The sequence below is a fragment of the Cynocephalus volans genome, chromosome 17, assembly GCF_027409185.1.
Source record: "Cynocephalus volans isolate mCynVol1 chromosome 17, mCynVol1.pri, whole genome shotgun sequence".
NCBI classification, from domain to species: domain Eukaryota; kingdom Metazoa; phylum Chordata; class Mammalia; order Dermoptera; family Cynocephalidae; genus Cynocephalus; species Cynocephalus volans.
In genome coordinates, this window is record NC_084476.1 from 21,108,522 (window position 1) to 21,127,106 (window position 18,585).

The window sequence follows — 18,585 nt, forward strand, 5'->3', positions numbered from 1 at the left end:
TCATGACCTCCAGGCTGGTGTCTCTCCTCCAGGCGGCTCCTCCAGTCTCTCTTCCTTTTGGTCATTATCCTGTCCTTTGAAGACCTCTGCTTCCTCCTGCGTGAGTGCTTTTGAAGGAACTCAGAAAGTGTCACTTGTCTCTGTACATACTGGTCTTAGGGGTCCTGCTCAGCATCGTTTCTCTCCTGCATTACTGCACAGTTCCTAACGGGTCTCCTTGTCTTATGATTTCAATTCGTTCTTCCCCCTGAAGTCCAACTGACCTTTATGTCAAGATTCCACCACTCTTGCTTCCAACCGTTGTTTGCCTTTATTTGCCCTTGGGATTAAGTTCCAGTTTACTAGTATGAACTTCAAGGCTCCTTATGATTTGGGCGCTGCTCGTTTTCCCAGTCTCATCTCACTACTTTGGACATAAGAACTTTCAGTTCTCTAAATTTTCCAGGTCTTCTCTTACTTTCGGATCTTTTTTACATCTTTTCCCTGTGGGTGAAACATTTCTCTCTACACTCTTCATCAATGTTTCCCTTTGGCTTTTATCCTAGATGTTTCTTCCTTTATAAAACATCATCCACCACTTGCTGTGATGGTTAGGTAATTCTGTGTACTCCTATGGTACTGTGAGAATCTTCTCTTCATAGAACCGTAGGGCATGGTTAATTACATTTTCAAAGGACCATCTCCACAGACATGTAGAAGGGACTAAATACAGTGTTCTTAACTTATATTTCCTAGCATCTAATGTAGTCCCTGGCATATTGAAGTTAATTCAATAAATATTCGGTAAACAAAATAATAAAGCAGAGCTTGATGGACATCTTAATCAAACTCATTTCTTAACTATGCAGACAAGGACAAATTAATGAACACTTACTTAGAAGACATCTTTTCAGAGCTGTAGTTTCCAGATGATTTGTGTGTGCCCAGCAGTCAATCAATGAATTCTCTTCTATTGATCTAAAAATAAACAAGGAGTACTACATTGCCAGAAATGATCTCAGCTCACCTCTGAGAGGTTAAGTCTCCATCAGAGGCATTTTTGTTACTCAGCTGCAGAATAGAGGGTCCCTCCAGCAATTTCCAATTAGCTAAAGGAGTTGGGGATGATTTTGGCAAAACTGAGCCAGCTTTGGGCATGAGTTTGTTTCATTCCTTACTGTGCACATCTTGCCATTTCTGAAACCATGAGTCAGGCTGATGGCAGCCAAGCAAGTAGGTGAACCAGCATATCCAAGGAGATTGGAAGAATCCTTGGCTAGGGTCTTAGATGCTACCCACTTGAGGCAGATGTCCTAGAAGTGATGTCATTTTCTTCCTATTCAGGTCATAGCTATACAATAGGCTTTGTGTAAGGAAGATCCACAAGCGAAATTATGAATGTCCTAAGAGTACTCAGAGAATGATTGTGCATGTATGCGTGTATGCATTTATGCCTATTTAGTTACTAGATATGGAAGGGATATGAATTCTAGTTCTTAGTTCTGCCATGATTCACTTTGTGACCTTGGGCAAGTTATACCTCTTCTCTGGACCTCTGTTCTCCTATCTACACCATGACTGTGTTGAAAAGGTAATCTGTCAAACCCCTTTCATCAACTTTGTTCTCCTAATTATCACGAAGAATGGCAATATTTATTTCATTGTATTTAAGGAACTGATGAAAACCTCTGAAAGCATGGCTAGCAACTCAAGGGTCCCGTTTAATCTTTTATTACCACTGCCTCATCTGTCTGCATTCATCAATGTTCAACATTTTTGCCAATCTGTAGTGGATTTTAGAAAGGAAGCTGAGTTGCCTTCTGCTGGTTGACTATAGCCAGGTTTAAGCAGCATGGAATCGGGAACCAGAATCCAGCGGGTGAAGTGGAGATTTTAAGATGGCTAAGTTGAATAATCGAATTCCAGATTCTAATTTGGAATCAAGTTTTTGGTCTCTTTAGACTTTCTTGAAATGAATTGTCAAGAAAGTTATGACACCTCTGATCTCTTTGAAATAAGCTTTTCTGAGCTTTACCACTTAACAGCTGATGACCATAAGAAAGCCACCTCCCATCTCTGAGCCTGTAAAGAGCGGCTTTTGGATCATGCAGCCTCTAAGATCCTCTTTAGATGAAAACTAACATTCACGGGAACTTCATAGCTCACAAAGCATACTCGTGATGATTTTTTCCCCCCATTTGGACCCATTACGATGTCTTCAGCCTCACCTCTTGCTGGTGTCCCTCAGATATCACTATTCTGAACATTGAAGTGAGAAGAAAAGAATAGAACAAATGCACAGAAACTAACATTGGTTTCTGTGAACCAGACCTAGTACACTGTGCTTCAAAGACTTTCTCTCTTCTAACCCTCAAAGCAGCACCGTGATGTAGAAATTTTATTGATGAGGAAAACTAGAAGGCAAATTACATTTAGGAAGGTTATATTAAATAGATTGGTCATTGGGAAATGATTATTCAGAGGCTTTGATGAAAATAACATTTTAGTCCCTCGAATTTGTTTTAAGCTTTTTGTTTATTTTTGTGTGTTTAGCTTTAAAAACAAAACCTTTAGTATTTTTGCCTAGTGTTGATTTAAGAAATCGGTGGTGTTCCGTATATATTCTAATCTTATTCTCATCTTTAAAGATGTCCTTCTTAACTGTTAAGGGTTATTAAATGAATCAAATCTAATCTAAAATGTTAAGTAAAATTATTATCCATTCCAGCAAGTGCCTTAGACATAGGCACATAAGAAGTCAAACTTGGGAGAAGTATCGTGGACATTTTTAATCACTCCTCTGCTTATATTTTTACCGTTTCCCTGAAGTGCCTTTCTAGTTAGTCCCTATTCATAAAAATTTACTGAGGTAGAAAGTGAGTAGGTTGGTCTATGCAGCCTGGGAGACCTAGGTATGGGTTGTGCTTGCATTCTCACTAGCTATATGACCTTGACCTTGCTTAGTCACAGCACTGAGCTTCATAATGTTACAATGTGAATAACCAGACCCAGCTCCAGGGTTGTTATTAGGCTTCAATAATAAAACACACTGTACGTTTCCCAACACCAGTTAAGGGTGTTCCTCTCAAAATTATGCCTCATAAAGTAGAGTTGTCTTTTATTTGAGACCCCCAATACTCTCTCAATTTGCTATATTTTGCATAACAAATTTTGTTTGGAGAAAGCACATCATCCTGAAACTTTCTCAATCAGTTCTATGGTTAGATGCTTGCAGAAGTCTTCTAATAAAAGCAGGGCTTTTTTTATTTTAAAGGAAATGACATGTACCAAATATGTTGTAACAGCCCTATCTCTGGTATGAGATGGGAGGGAGCAGGTGGAAAAATAGGGTGAGAGGGAAGACTTACTTACACTTGCAAAATTTGCAACAGACAAGTGCTTTAAAATGCACTTTACAAAGTAATACACTAAATGATTCCACTGTGAAAATCTTAATTAATCATCTATAGGAAGAAAAAAAAATCATAATCATACATGCATGAGTGTTTTTGGTTTAGAAGAAAAAAATCCCAGTGAACAGCACTATACATAGTTAAAAAAAACTATATCTCGAACAACTTAGATGGAAATGATTTAAAAAGGTGATTAGATGATGACCAAGCAGTATTGAAAATATGTGTAAAAATTTGAACAAATTTGCTTTATGAAGTGAAGGAGTGGGAATAAAGTTTATTATAAACAATTTATGCAACCATGCGCTGCATAAATGTTTCGGTCAATTATGAACAGGATATATTATGATGGTCTCGTAAGATTATAATGGATATACCATGTAGCCTAGGTGTGTAGTAAGCTATTCCCTCTAGGTTTGGGTGAGTGCACTCTATGATGTTTACACACGATGAAATCGCCTAATGAAGCACTTCTCAGACGTACCCCGTTGTAAAGCAATGCATGACTACATATGATTTTATATATTTTAAACATATGTGTAACTAAATGAATAAACTATGAAACAAGATATTTAACTATTTAATCTACATTACTAAAATTGATATTTTCAAGTTAGTTAGATTTGTTTTAATCTTCCCCCTGGGAATGTGGAGTAGTGCTCTGTATCTAGTGGATGCGTACAATATAAATGCATGGCAAATAGTGGTCTCCCAACTAAAAGCAGTTCTCATGGAAGTAGCAGTAGTATAAATGGTGTGAAAATTAATCTTTACATGAAAAAAATCCCTGATACCCATAGCTAGTTTTTTGATGACTAATAAAATACTGATTAGTGGTCCTTTTTTAATGCCTCAGTTCTCCTCATTCATTTAGTCATTCATTTATTCATGCAACAACCAAATATGTAATAACTACTTAAATATGCATAGCTATCTGCTAGGTTCCAGTGGTTCAGAGATGGAGACCACAAAGGCCTTACTCTTAAGGATCTCATATTTTAGCAAATTTATATCAATATCTATATTAGGATTTCTCACTCTAGGTACGATTGACAATTTAGTTTGGATACTTCTTTGTTGTGGGGGGCTATACCAGACATTGTAGGATATTGAGCAGAATCCCTGCTAGTTTAAATTAGCATCTCACTCTAAGTTGCGTCAACAAAAGAATGTCTCCAGACATTGCCAAATATCTCTGGGGAACAAAACTCCACTGATCTATATCAATATGCATATCTGATCTTGTTTCCCTAATAAGACTGAGCTCTTAAAAATTGGGAGACATACGTTATATTTTCTTTACTTCTCTCCAGTGCCTGCACAGTGGTCCATGCAGAGTACTACTATATTCATACTTACCATTATATCCTGATACACCTTTTTAAAATGACGGTCAGTTTTTCAGAACCTAAAATATTGAACTGTAAGACCTAATATACAGTTTAGTTTTTTGTTGTTGCTTTTGGTTTTGCTCTGAACATGTTTCCCTGTGGATCTAAGCATTCAGTTACAGTGAACAAAATCATGCATTAGAGAAAAGAGAGAAAAAGGAAAAGAACCTTTAAATTCGATGGCCCTTGTTAGACTTCCAAATGGAAAGCATTATGTAAACACTGATGCCTTTCTAATTTTGACCAATCTGGTTCTGTTGGTATAAGTCTGCATTGCTTTGCATTAAAGAACATTTAAAAATAAATGCAGCTTATCTTTTAAAGAAGATATACTACTTCAAACTGTAGTTGCCAAGTAGGTGTCTCTAGGGACATATCATAATAAATAAAGAGGAGTGTTTTGTAATAAGTTTATCAGTAGTTGTTATTTAAGTGCTTTAGAATAGCTTGTTCTCTTATAGTGTTCAAACATTTCTTTCCAATGATATCAAAGTTACTTATTTGCTAAGCAGATACTTTCTCTCAAAAGAATGTAATAGTAAATTTTATTCATTTGCAAGTCTTCATTAAACACCTTATGTACATTTTTTGTCTGCTCTTGTTTTATTGATGTGATACCTATTGAATCAGACAGAGTATATTAATTAGAATTTATTTTGAAATTCCTTGTATTTCTTAAATTATAGTTTTCTCCAATGCCTACCGTTATTTTAATTATTCTTGGTTTTCTCTTTTCTCTCATAAATATATTGAGATCGATTGCTTTTACAAGAGAAGGACTAGGTTTCTTTTCTTTTTTTAACATAGGCAGGAGAATGCATGCCCTCTGACTTTATGTGGGTCTCTCTCCATAGTTTTCCAGCAAAATTCTCTCTCACATTGCAGGTGTTTTCTGCTCATAGGCAGGAAGCATAGACTGGCAGTCTTGATATTAAGATATGTAGGTAGGAATCAGGCAAGCAGGCTGAGCCCGAGTCTCTTACCTTCACTCTCTCCAAGTAAGGACATGCATGGGGAATACTCTGCTCCTTGGGAGCCCAATTTTTCCCTGGGAGAAGGCTGCAGCAGGTAGGAAGATATTTCAGTGTGGTGATGAAGAAGCTATGTAGAGACATGAAACCTACAATGTGGAGAACTGGAATGAGAAGGAGATTTCCCACAGAATATTCCCCTCCCCATTTTACCCCTTCCAACAGCAGCTATCTCCATGCTGAAACTGGAGAGTTAATCTTTAAATGAATTCAGAGATTGAAACCAATATATACTTTTAACAATACCCTGGTAGATTTCATTGCACACAAAAGATTAAGAGATATTTTTCTAATCATATCAACTTTTAAAAGGGCTGTGGAAAATGATTTGACTGAACAACATTCTTTTGCAAGCAACTTCTCTTTATACATGACTCAACTTAATAGATATAAAAAGGTGAGTCTTGCATAAAAATCCTCTATAATAAGTTTGTGTGAGAAACTGGTAGATGTTCTTGATCTTATTCATTTGTTTGTTCAGTATATATTTTAGAGCCAAAAAAGATGACAAATCACATTATTTTCATCAGATTTCCAGCTCTGAAGTCAACATATATTGCTTTCATTATGCTATCACAATAGTCAAAATAAATGAATACTTAAATGTGACAGTTACTAAAGAAGTCACAGTAGAAATATAAAATTCCTGCTTACAGCCGCTAATTGTTTTTAATACTAGAATTAAGAACATCTGAAAAAGATTTCTTAAAGGGTAAAAATTGTTACTTTTGTAGATAGTCTTACAAAGACCTAAATGATTTCAGCTTTTTAAAAATTGCATCTTGCTATTTTTACAAGATGCAATCAGACTGCTATGGTCTAAATGTTTATGTCCCCCGCCAAATTTATATGTTGAAATATTAACCTAGCCCCCAAGGTGATGAAATTAGTAGGTGGGGCTTTTGGGATGTGATTGGGTCATGAGGGTGAAGCCCCCATGAATGAGATTAGTGCCCTTATAAAAGGGGCCCCAGGGATCTCCCCACCCCTTTTACCTTGTGATGACATAGCAAGAGGGCATTATCGGTGAACCAGGAAGCACTCCCTCACCTGATACCTAATCTATCATCACCTTGACCTCAAACTTACCAGCCTCTAGAACTATGAAAAATAAATTTGTTATCTATAAACCATCTAGTCTAAGGTATTTTGTTCTAGCAGCTAAAAAGGACTAAAAGACGGAGGGTAGAAAATGAAGTGAGGCTGTATTAATTAGAACATGATGTTTTCAAAAGTTGTAAAATATTCCTAATTACTATTTTTTATATCAATTTTATTTATTTTTTTGTCTTTTTTTTTTTTTTTTTTTTTGTGACCAGTAAGGGGATCGCAACCCTTGGCTTGGTGTCGTCTGCACCGCGCTCAGCCAGTGAGCGCACCAGCCATCACTATATAGGATCCGAACCCATGGCGGGAGCACCGCTGCGCACCCAAGCGCCGCATTCTCCCGAGTGCGCCACGGGGCCGGCCCAATTTTATTTATTTTTTTAAAAGATAATTTATTATACATATATGTAGGGCACCATGTTGATTTTCAGTAATTGTGTACAAAGAAAATAAATGCATGAGGTTATTTTTAAGATGATTTAGAAGAATAAAAACAGTTTTAAAAGTAAGTCTATTGTTTGATTTTTAATTGATTTCTCACCAGTTTTAGACATTTTTACAGGAAAGATTTGACTGAGTCTGGAGTGGGGATGTAAAGGGGTGGGGCTGCTAATGTTAAAAAAAAAAAAAATTCCACCTGATATTTGACTTCAAATTAACCTTTTCTCCACCAGTCATTTGTCAAAATCGTCAGAAGACAGATATCTACCTGTTCCTTACAACTTATACTCTGTATTCTAATATTTCTACATATTAGCATGCCACCATAACTCTGCTCTCACTGTCAAGCAAACACCACCAAGTTCTATTTTTACTATTCAACCAGGGAGGGAAAAAATTCACCTGCACACAATCTCTCAGTTACCGCTTTCTTCTATGCCCATTCTTCATGACTTTCTCCGTGGAGTATGTCCCTTGAGTTGTTTATTTCCAGCCTGCAGGAAGGTACTTCTAAAGATTCAGAAGAAGATATCCTGGGGTGAACTGTACAAGAAATAGAGTATGAGATTGGATGGACCTGGTTTTAAATCCAGCTTCTGGCATTTTCTACCTATATGACCTTGAACAAGGCACTTAATCTCTCTAAGCTTCACTTTTTCAGCACTTTGGGGGAGTTAAATGAGAAATATATAGAAACTTCTTATCTCAGTGTCTAATACCTGTTAGGGGATTAATAAATAGTAGGTAAACATCATTATCATTATCATCAGCAGCATCATTTTCATCTTTGTTATGGGGTGTGGTCTCTGATGGGCTGGGGCTCCCCAGAATTGGACTCATGTTTTTTACTTCCCAGGGCTATAAAAGCTGAAGTAAATTTTCCTTTAGTCATTTAACAGATGTTTACTTATCATGCCTTGTTGCCTAGTCTCTGGGAATAAGTAATGCTCATAAAATGAACATTACTCCTTCATCTCCACCTTACAATCAATTAAGCAATTAGTCATAGAAACTACCATATGGTTATAAGTGGGAAATGGTCCATCAAGTGAGGGGGGATGCCAGGTTATTTATATGGATAGTGTGTGTACGCGTGTGTGTGTGTGTGTATGTGTGTGTGTGTGTGTGTGCATATGTGTGTGTGTAGGTGGACGTTCACTGATTTTGACTGAGAGAGTGGGTTAAGAGAAAACTTCATTGAGGTAATAACTTTTAGGTTAAAACCTAAAGCAAAGCATGAATTAGAATTAACTAAGTTTGAGTGAGAAGATGGGCATTCCAGATGGACAAAATAGTGAATGTGAAGGTTCAGAGATAGAAAAGACCATGGCATGTTCAAGAAAATGAAAACAGTGTGGCTGAAGAAAGTGAACAAGGAAGCCCACGTCTTTAAGGACAGATAGGAGAGGTGGGTGAATCTCAGAACACACAGGGCTTTGTAGGGCATCCACGGAAGAATCTTGGTCTTTATCCAAGAAGCAATGGGCAACAGTTTGTATGTGTTTAGGCAAGGGAGTAACAAAAACCAGTTAATAATTTTAAACAGCCAACTGGCAATGGAAAATACATTGGAAGGGAGCAAGTATGGTGGTAGGAAAACCATTACAAGGTTACTAAAGTAGCTAAGAGAGAAGTGAAAGTGGCCTGGACAAAGATGATAACAAGGAGGAGTGGAATTTGCCAGTGTACACTTTGGCCATGCTCAATGAAGATGACTGGAATCACAACCATGTGTAGCTACTGTCTGCCAGTCTATCTTTGAGACAGGGAAAGTACCAGAGAATACTGGAGTCAGTATGAAAGAGGTGGTGATATCTGTTGCACAATTAATTACATCATCCCACTCATTCTTTCAACTCTATGCATTCATTCATTCATCCATTCATTTATTCTTTTACTTACCAAACATTTATAATTATGAGGATCAATGAGAATCCCTAGGCAATAATGTGTGTTGTGTGGGTGGCTGACTTCTAGAGATAACAAGTCAAGCATTACCCCATTATTCCTCTTTCACACTAGAAGGACAGGCTCAGCAGACATGTAATGGAGAAAGGTCCACCTGCCACTCCACCTGTTCTTTCTCGTGGGCTGGGGACATCCAGGCTCCTGGAGTCAGAGATGATCGTGGCTTCTGCTCTACTCTCTGGATAATCTAATGAACCAAGGAATAGAAAGCATATGCCAGCCAGATTAAATCAAAAAATAAAAAATCTTCCCTTTAGGTTCTGCTGCCATCAGCTTCTTTGACTCATATCGAAATTGTGTCCTGTCTCTTTCAGCCACGTTGTTACAAATTTATTATCTAGACTGATGATGACATCATCTGGAGAGGGACCAGGGCTGTGGTCATTCAGCTCCTCTTTCCACATTACATAGGCGGCTTCTTCTCTCTTCTTTCAGTTCATTAATTTTTTAAAAGAGGGCTTGCTTTAAATATCCATAGCGGTGCTTTCAGCTGTGACACAGAGAAGGTTTCCCCTTTCATAGCCCCCAACATGTGCCTGTTTCTGACTGAAGCCTGCTTGCCCAAGTGGGCATTTGAGATCCCTCAAAGTGTTTCCTGAGAAGTCCTTGGTAAAAGTCATGCTAAAGTCACTTGCGAACTTTGTTTCCAAAGTGGGAACAAATTGGAGATAGAGAAATTGGCCTGGCCTGGGGTTGTAAATAGCAGGCTACAAGTCAGGAGATTATCACAGCTTCTTCACAGATTCATTGCAGGGTGTTAATAATTCTTTTATGGCTAAGCATCTTTCTGTGTGAAGTACAAGGTATGTTAGTCATTTTTCTGTTGCTTATAATAAGATACTTGAAATGGTATAATTTGTAAGAAAACAAAATTTATTTCTTACAGTTTTGGAGGCTAGAAAGTTCAAGGTCCATGGATCACATCTTCTTGATGAGATCTTCTTGGTGAGGGTCTTCTTATCGGTGGTGACTCTCTACAGCAATTCAGGGTCTGTGGTGATGCAGGCAATCACATGGCAAGGATGGCAAGAGTTCTTCTAAAGCCACCAGTCCATGCTCACAACAATCCATTAAACCATCAGCCCATTACTCCATGAATGGATTAATCGATTCATGAGGGCACAATCTTCACAATCCAGTCACCTCTCAAAGGCCATGCCTTTCATATACCATATCAGATTTCCCACCCTCTTAGCACTGTTACAGTGGGGATCAAGTCTCCAACACATGAACGTTTTGGAGACACATTTGACCCATAGCACAAGGGTTCTTAAAAAACTTCATGGAGAGATATGCATTATCTTTTAATTTTTTTTTTCCACAAACTTTTAAAAATACTCTTGTGTAGTTGGTGCTCAACTTATACCTGTGGAATATATGAGCTTCAACGTGTTTTTACAAAACTTGCTGCCTCTTCCAATCTTTTTTATAATATTGGAAGTTGGAGATGAGCAACAAAATCGTCCTGACAAGGGTACTTCAAAAAGTTTGTGGAAAAATAGAATTGAAAGATAATACAAGTCTTTTCACGAACTTTTTGAAATACCCTTGTATTTAGTGTTTAAATACCTTGTAAAATAGTATGCTAAGCACCAGGTATACAGTGGTAAATAATATATGCCTACATGCCATCGTGGAACTTATAATTGGGGAGACAGATGATATACGAATAGGCAAACAAAGAATGTTATAGTTACAAACTGAAAAATGCACTGAAAAGATTGGGGTTTCATGACACTGAGGAATGGGGAATTCATATGGAGTGGTCCAGGAAGGCCTCTCTGAGAAGCTGACTTATAAATTAAGGCCTGAAGGCTGAAAAAGAGTCTCCGTGCAGAAGGCGTGTGTGTGTTGTGCATGTGTGATTGTGTGTGTGCGTGTGCACGCACAAGGGGTGTTTCAGGCAGAAGAAAAAAACATGTTGGTGTGCTTGAGGAACCAAATAGAGACTGATGTGGCTGAAGGCTAATGACAAAGGGGTAGAAAGCATTACCCACATGCACAAAATAACAGTTTTACATTTTGCAAGCAATTGAATGAAAACGGTTGAGCTAAAGTGCATCCAAATAATAGATTAGATTTTCCAATCAAATTACTGAACACTAAGGACATGTTGCCAGATGCTGCAAAAATGAATGAGTCCTGGTGCCTTGTCCTCAGATAGCTCACATAGTCTAAAGGACGTAAGGACACAAAAAGGAGCTATGAATCACTACAGATACAAGCAAAAATAAATAAATGCTAAAATAAAGATAGATATAAAGTGTTACAGAGGACAGAAAGGAGAAAGAGATCACAACATTTTGGAGTGGGTTGGCATGTGAAGGAAAGCTTCCTGGAGGAGGTGGCATATAAACTTTTCCTTGATGATGGATCAGATTTACAACAGTGATGCTGCCATTTATAACCATGTCATCATCTGCTTTTAAATTTTCTGTTGAGGCATCTTATGCAGTCAGACGGAATGCAAGAATTATTAAACGATGAGAGGTCAGGACCACGTTCCTACTCCTGCTTTTGTCCTTCTCTCCCGTGATAAACCGAAACACAGAATGCCAAAGAGTAGAGGATAAAAGAAGAAGAAATTCCTGAGTCTGGCTCTGTGTTTGCTCATGTGATCGCTTTTACCTGGAATAATATGCATCATCCCACTCCCACTGTAGTTTCTGCACATTTTAAAAATTGATAAAAGTGTCTTATTCATTTATTTGTTTATCTACTCATTAAAAACATACCAACCCACTATGCTTCATGGTCTGTGCTAGACACTGGGGATACAGAAGTGAGTTAGGATGCCTAGCACAGAGTCTAAAGTATCATAGACAATCAATAAATACTTGTTAAATGAATAAAAGGCATAGGTTGAAGGACTTTTTAGGCAGAGAAAACAGCACATGCACAGTCACACAGACGTGGAACGCATTACAAGGAATGAAAATTACACTTGGCTGGAAGAAAGAACATGAAGGGGAGGTCCAACAAAGATAAGCCTGCAGTAATAGATGGGGAATGGATCATGGTGGGCTTTGAGGAACAAGCTGGGGATTTTGAACTTTGACCTGAAGACTATGGAGCATCTATTGAAGTGTTTTAAACATCTTAAAACAACAACAACTAGACCCAATGAAACAATAAACAAATAACATACTGAAAGGAGTCACGTGATCTGTACTCCAACCTGTCTCTGCAGTAAGCTTGTACTGAAAGAAATGGGAAGTCACTCTTCTCTTTTGAACACATTTTTTCATGTGTAGAATGTACATAAAAGATGGTCTGATTTTGCTTTTTAAAGCTAACATTTTATAGTTTCTGATATTTGGGCTAATTCAGATTTTTTTTTTTCCATTATCTATTCAATGCCAATCAAATAAAAATATTTTCAACCAGGATTTCTAAGTCAAATACAATTAATTTGATATGGCCACCAGAAAAGAAACACCTTAAAGTTAGGTGATCATATAACTCAATTTGCCTGAAATGAATTGTCCTATTGTCTCACCCAGTTTACCATTTGTCTATTGTTTTTCATTTTTAGTGAAATTATTATTAATAATTGCATTTAAATTAGCTGAGATGGTATGGAAGACCTCCACACTGCATTCCAGATTTCACCATGGCTGCATTTAGTAGAATATAAGACACACTGTGCACTGAAACCTGCCTTTAATTTAGAGTTAAATCTGAATGACAATCATTAGTAATCTCCCGCACACACACTTTTTTACTCTTTCTACACTTAAAATAACTTCCCTTTCAGATTTAGCACATCAACAGGACTGGCTAAGAAAAGACTTCACTCCCTGTGTCCAAAGGTGCTGGAAAAATAATTCAACAATGCTGCCCCTACTGGGCACTCAGTGCACCATACAAAAAATGCCATGGGCTCTGCCACAGTGTAGGAGGAAGAGAAAAATGGCCAGGCAGATCAGTGAGAAATAAAGAGATGATATGTGCATGAAATATGGGTGGGGAATAAAGGCTGGGTGGACCTTCCATACAGAGTAGTCTGAAATGCCTTTGCTACAGGTTTTAATCATATATTGTTTGATGTAAATCTATAACTATGTAATGCTTTAATTGTTTGGCAATGGTTTTTAATTTTGAGGAAAATCCTTGCAGCATCAATAAAATAAAAAAAGTGCACCTTTAAAAAAACAAACAATAAAAACTGGATTTCTGAATTCACTTCAAAGATTTTCAAAGTTTATTTTGAGAAGACTTCTAGATGATGGAGACTGAACATGGGCAGTGGCCAAAAAATATAGCTAGATGTCATTTTGAAGCCTCTCGACTTGTAGCAACAATCTTTTGAAGGAGCTCCTATTGTTAATTGGATAAATTTATATTCTGTACTACATCGGGATGAAATTGAGATGTATAATTTTGTAACACCTGAATTTAGCATCATAACTAGAGACACTTATTTGAAGAGTTTTTGTCTTGTTAAAATATTTGTTGGAAAAGCCATCTGGTTAAATTAAGAGAAAAGAGTACCTGTAAAAAATATTTGGGCTGAAATGTTTATGCACTTTAATGTGAAAAAAATAGAGTTGATAATTTCTCCTATTTAACATAAATTACTCTGAGCTTCCCAGGTACCTCGGCAAGTATAGAAAGTATTTTCTCAATAGTATGCTCTATTAAGAAGAATCAATTGAAGGTGTCAACGCTTTTAAACTTCTTGACTATGATACAGAACTTTCAGAAATATTGCCTGTAATTTTGTTAAAATATCAAATTAAAAAGATCATACTGAGAACAAAAACATTTTTATTCCAAAAAATGCAGTGATACCAAATTATATCTGGATATGGCTGAGAAAGATATTATAGTAGCTAAATGTTTCCTGATAAAAAATATTCTTTCTTTTTCTGCAGATAAAAAACATACAGAATTAAAAAAAATCTGTAAGTATATGTCAACTTATGCTATTTTTAAAAGAGTTTAATTTTTGAAAACAGCTTATGTATACAATGATTTTTAAAGTCCACCAGTGTAGTAAAATCAATTTGTCAGGGAATAAATAAATATTTTTAAAATTATAAAATTGTTTTAATAGTTTTAGTGCTCCTTTTGCTCTCAGAAGTGTTTCAGTGAGTACTGTGAGTTATGAGGTTTTATCCTTTAAAGCCCCTTTTACCTTTCTTTGATCTCTTTGACCAGGTGTAGGTTGTATCTTGAAGCCAGACTTATTTATGGTCCCTCTGCTATTACAAATGCAGATGTAAGAAAAAAAAAAAAATGCTTTTCCTCAATTAGATTTTAGAAGATTTTAGATGCTGTCCCCACCCCATTCTAACAGTGACTTGTGTTTGAGGATTTGTGGATGGACAGGATCTCTGAATGAGGGTCTTGGTGGATGGCAGCCACAATGGTCCTAATAAATAATTTGCTATGGGAGCTTCCTAACAGCAGAGATAGGGGTGCTTTTCTAGATTAATCCACCTTCTTACTCTGGCTCTGAAGACAGAGGAGTTGAAGATTGAATAGTTTCATCAGAAAACTGCATGTCTTTCTCCCTATTTGCAAAACAAAGGACTTAGATAAGTTTTATTCTTCTTCCATTTACATTAACGTGGAAGGAATCCAAGATAAGTCTATTTCTTAACTGTTTAATGTTTTAGTCCCATTCTCTGCATCATTTATCTATCACCATTTAAGGACCACTGAAAAATTTAGGGGCTTAGGACACTGCTTCATTTGTCCACAGTTTTATGGGTCAGCAATTTTTGTTAGGTGTTTCTTCTGCTGGTCTCTTTTGGGGTCACTTATAATGAATGTACCTAAGTGGCGATTTGATTAGAGCTGGATGGTCTCAGCTTCACTTTCAGTTGGGACACTAACTGGGAGCCTCTCCACCAGGTGAGCTTGAGCCCCTACGCATGGTGGTATCAGGATCCCAGCAGAGACAAGACTGTCAGCCATGATGTCTAAGTACTTTTCAAGTCTCTGCTATTGTCACACTTCCTAATATTTCATTGGTTATAGAAACTTACAATTTGGTCACACCCAAAATCAAGGAGCAGAGGAAAAAACACCACTTTTTAATGGGAGTCATGGCAAAGACACAATGCAAGGATAGTGGAATTCTTGTGACCATCTTAGCAAGCAATTTACCATATTTTGTAAGTTGTTTACATTTGAAACACCTTAAGAATCCAATAATGGCAAAATGCTGAAATAAAGCACAAATACTACTGCAGTGAGATACATCTGTCGGTGAATCTGTTCAAGGGTCGGTTGCACCCATTACAGTGAGGGTAATTACTAACCCCTGCCAACTTCACAGTTGCTTGCAAACTAGATTGATATTGCAGATACAGAAATGCCTTACATATCACCAAACAAATGAGAAGGATCATCATTAATCAAAATCTAGCACAAACCCTGCCCTTCCCAAGACACTTATTTTGATATTCCATCCCTTGCTAATATCTTGAGTCCGCATTTTATTGGCACTTGAGTCTAAACCACATAACTGTGGCCCTTAATCCTCTGCTGCTTTGTGTAATTCTTCAATTCACACATTCAACAATTCAGGAATACATGTACTGAGTATCATCTACGTGTCCAGTTTAGTTATTCGTTGGAAGGACAGGAATGAATCAGGCACAATCCTTGACTGGGGGGAACTTAACACTCTAGTTTCTGACCTTGGCTAGGCAAAAAATCTCAAACACGCCTTTGGGAAATTTCAAATTAGGTGTCCTGACTTGACACCTGAGAACCTAGCCTTGACCATGGGACATCTCTCTTGCCCTGAATCATGGTCCCCTTCTTCCTCACAATTCTCCTGTCCTTATAGATACTATGAATGTATGAGTCAGATATATGTAATATATGTTGAATAGAGGAAAAGAGAAATAGATCACACTGTCACTGAATCTTCTCTTAAGTTAATTGTTTTTTTCTGGACTTTTATTACTCTTGTTCTGGCCTCTTATTAGAGACTACTTTCAACCAATTATTAAGAAATAGCTCTATTAGTCGAATCAGTACAAAAATTGCAGACTTCAGGTGGGCATTAAGTTCTTTCATTGGAGGTATGCAAACAATGACCAATTAGCACCGAATGATGAGTTAGAATAAATGACCTTGACCTTTATCCTTTGTGAGGATAAGCTTCTGTGATTCTGAGCTCCCTTTGTAGTGTTCTGATTTCTGTCTCCAGTGTGATTTAAGATAGTATTATTACAGACTGTGTGTGAGAAGGGAGAGCACAATGGCTTTCCTGGTATCTCTACGAAGATCATAACCATCTTTATCTTTATGGGTAAATTTACTTCATTCATCATGTAACTGGAAAACTTTTATGAAGAAGCCACGTCTTATGCTAAATGAGACACCCACATAAAATATTACCAATTGCGTGTCTTGAGTTCTCTTTGATTTGGGCAAGAAACTATTAAAAAGCTTGTGAGTAGAGGCAGGCTAAAGCAAAATCCTGGACTTTGAGAATGCAGGTGTGAGTCCTAGCCCAGACTTCACTTTGATGCAGCTGTGTGACTTTAGGAAAATCACTTTCCCTCTCTGGGCCCCAGTTTTCTCATCTATTACTTTTATGACTAAAATATCATCTTAGGGGAGGCAGTGTCCCCTCCACATCCAACGTTCCACATTGAGCCTTAGAGTAGATGGGTGGGGGCAACAAGGTTTCCACGGCTTAGATGATCTCATGCCTTCCAAATCGCCATTGATGAAATTGACCAGGATAAGTCTGTGTAAACTCTCCTCTAATTCCGCTTCCCGTAATAAATTTGGAGGCATCGCCAGTAATGGGTGTGAGCTCAGCTTACTGGACCTGTTTTTCTCAGAATAGCTTTATAGAGAACTGCTCCTCACAGGCAGACGCTTGCTTTTATCACGCCATATATCAGTGAGTGAATGACCGTGAAATCCCTCTTTACTGTGCCAGCCAAATGGATAAACAAGAAAATACAGTCGTCTCATGGCCAAATCACCACTGGCATTTATAATGCCTAAGAGGAAAAAGGACCACATGCTCACATATTGTTTCAAGATCCATTCATTCATCAAGCGGCTTCTTGCAAGCTTCCTCCCTCCAGACACTGTAACTAAGGGGTGGGGAGAGAGGGCGTGGGGACAAAATGAGGCATTAGCTGCGGACCACATCTTTAAGGAGCTTATAGACAAGTGAGAACAATAAGATGTACACAAAAAGAGAGTTTATTTTGTCCTTTGACAAGGTCATTTTTACATTGTTTGCCATTTATTTGTTAATTTCTCTATTTGCTCCTCTAAAATCTATGACTCTTTCAGGGCAGGGACAATGACTTGCTTATTTTTTTATGGTTGTCCTAGTCTGAGTTTTCTCCATCTATTTCTCTACCAGAACACTTCTGTTATTGGGTGTTGAGTCAAACACATCAGTGGTCCATGAGGAGCAAGAGGGTAGAGACTGGGCATGTCTTGTTCAAATTTGTATCCATTTCTCCATTCAAAACATTTTGGTAGGACTCTTATTATATGTAAGGTACTTTCTAGGCATGCGGGGCTCAACAATGAACAGCATAGCTAATGTCCTAGTGGCAGACTCAGACAATAAACAAATAGGCAAAATAGAGTAAGTCAGAGGACAATTCACGTTATGGAGGGAAATAAATCAAGCAGAGAATAGAAAGTGTCAGGAGGAGGGTGGGCGCATTTTTCTCTAGTGTAGTCAGAGAAGGTCTGACCATGGAAGAGGTATGTAAGCAAAAACCTGAAGTAGGTGAAGGATGAAGCAGGTTGGTACTGTACTAGAGCAAGTTCATTCTGAGCAGGACAGGCAAGTACAAAACACAGGGGTGAGAGCATGACATACATGCTCAAGGAACAGTAAGGAGGCCAGTGTGGCTCGAAAGATCAGAGCAGGATGAGGACTCAGATCACGTAGAGCTTTGTAGGCCATTGGAGGGCCTTGGGCTCTTACTGGGAGATCCCCAAGTCCTAGCACAGCTCTTGGTGCTGAATAAATACGTTGAATGAATGTTGCATAAATACTCCTGATACAGGAATAGGAACATCAAAATCTCTGGGTCCTATGTCCAGTTCGCCCAAACACTCAGCATGGTATATTTCTGCTTGGGTGAGTGAAGAGGCTAAAGCGAGATGAAATGTTAAGGTACTCACAGGCCCAAAGTTTCCATTCCAAGAGCCATAATAGAGGAAACACCCAAGTGGACTATGGTTCAGAGGACTGAGAAATGGAATCAGTGGCAGAGCCAGTGCAAGGTGCCATCTAAGAGGTAATAC